The following is a 2,136-nucleotide window of genomic DNA, read 5'->3' as shown; positions in this document are numbered from 1 at the left end:
GGGCCTGTGTCCCCTGCTGCACACCTGCTAGCCCCACCGTCACGTGGACTGCCCTGAAAGCTTTCTCCACGTTGGCCGATCCCACCTGGCAGCTCCTCCCCTTCCTCCCACATCGATCCTTTCCTCCAGCACGGCCCCCTCTCCTCCCACCTGGTTCCTCCCTCTCCTCGTAGTTCCTCCCCGTCCAGCCCAAAGGTGCCTGCTTTTTGTCGCTACCCCTGGGCCAAGTGAAGCCAGCGTCTCCGGCCACGGGACACACCACCCCAGGTCTCTTCTGCTACAACATGGCTCGCTATCCAGAAGCACCTTGTTCCCGTTGTCCGCAGTATGACAAATGCTGGGCTCCATACTCTGGCCGAACACAGACAGCTGCCTTCACTGTTTTGTTGTTGCTGTTGTCGTCGTCGTTGTTGTTGTTTTGTCTGCCTTGCCAGGAAGACAGTCTTCACCACCGCATCCCTGGAGTCCAGGCCATGGCCTGACAGTGCAACTTGAGCCCCTCCCAAGGCCAGGCTTTCTGGAATGTTCCCAGTTGCCCACATTCAGCCTCCTCACCTAACCCCATAATGTTTAATGAAACAGGTCCAGGAGTTACCCCATATGGAAATGCTCCCGGGGTGTCTGAGAAGTGACCCTAGCAAGGCTGAGAGTAGCAACATGAGCTCGGACATGGACACTCAGGAAGCCTGGGCCACCTGCCCTGGGGCTGGGAGTGGAGGTGGGTGAGGGGCTTTCTTGTCCACTTTTGGGAAACAAGGGACAGCCAGTTACCACTCCCCAGACTCACAAAGGAATGACCTCTGTTCTGTTGCCACATCAAAGGACCCTAGTACTGACTGGGGCTCCTGTCCCAGGCACAGGCACCTGGACTGAATGGGGGGCTCTACCCCTGGTGGTGCTATGTGAAGTTATTTCCCCAAAACTGAGGCAGCTGGGTCCCAGGAACAAGAAAACCTTCTACCAAGTGACCACTACTCCTGGTCCACCCAAACCGCAGACACGGTCCACTCCAGTGCTGCCCGTCAGTCCCCCATGCCAAGCACATCTCCCAAATCTCCCAGCAGCCCTGTGTTCCCAGGCCTTTGAGCCTACAAAACTGTTGTTGTTTTTTAATGGATTTACTAAGAAGCGTGACTCTCACACAAACATAAACGAACACGTATCTGATAACTGAACAGTGTTCCTGCAAAAGACAGGTCCAGGTCCTGACCTCTGCATTTTGTGATAGGACTTTATTTGGAAATAGGGGTGTTACGGATGTAATTGAGGTAAGGTTCTCCTGATGAGATCATCCTGGAGGAGGATGGGCTCTAAGTCCAGTGGCTGGTGTCTTTAGAAGAGAGAAAGAGACCTGAGACAGAGGGAGAAGCTGATGTGAAGGCAGAGTTGGAGACAGAGCGATGTGGCCACGAACCAAGGGACGCCCAGGATCGCTGGCAACACCATAAGCAGGGAAGGGCCTTGGAACGGGGTCTGCCTCAACACCCAGAAAGAGCCAGCCCTGTCAACACCTTGATTTCAGGTCTCTGGCTTCCAGCACTCTCATGGAATAAATTTCTGTCATTGTAAGCCACCAAGTTGGTGGTGATTTGTTTCATCATTCCTTTTTTTTTTTTTGATGTTTAATGTTTATTTATTTTTGAGAGAGAGACAGAGTGCGAGCAAGGGAGGGCCAGAGAGAGAGGGAGACACAGAATCCGAAGCAGGATTCAGGCTCTGAGCTGTCAGCACAGAGTCCGATGTGGGGCTAGAACCCAGGAGCTGTGAGATCATGACCTGAGCCGAAGTCAGATGCTTAACCGACTGAGCCACCCAGGTGCACCTGTTTCATCATTCCTAAAAAACCAGTACAGTGTGTCAAAGGTTTACTAAACTCTTAACTAATGAGAGAACAAGGAAGTGACTACAGATTCAAAAGAAATTCAAAACCCACAGGTTTATGTGGAGTAAAGAGATGATGAAATGAATTTTTTCTTTTATTTATTCATTTAAAATATATTTTTAAGTAACTTTTACAGCCAACATGGGGCTCGAACTCACAACCCAAAGATCAAGAGTCACACACTCTACCAACTGAGCCAGCCAGGTGCCCCTGTTTGTTTGTTTTTAAAATTCAGTTTTATAATCTGTAAAATA

The sequence above is a fragment of the Panthera pardus genome, unplaced genomic scaffold (genome assembly GCF_024362965.1).
Source record: "Panthera pardus isolate Hobbes unplaced genomic scaffold, ASM2436296v1 HiC_scaffold_7, whole genome shotgun sequence".
Lineage (NCBI taxonomy): Eukaryota > Metazoa > Chordata > Mammalia > Carnivora > Felidae > Panthera > Panthera pardus.
The sequence above is the reverse complement of the archived record's forward strand: the minus strand, read 5'-3'. Positions refer to the sequence as shown.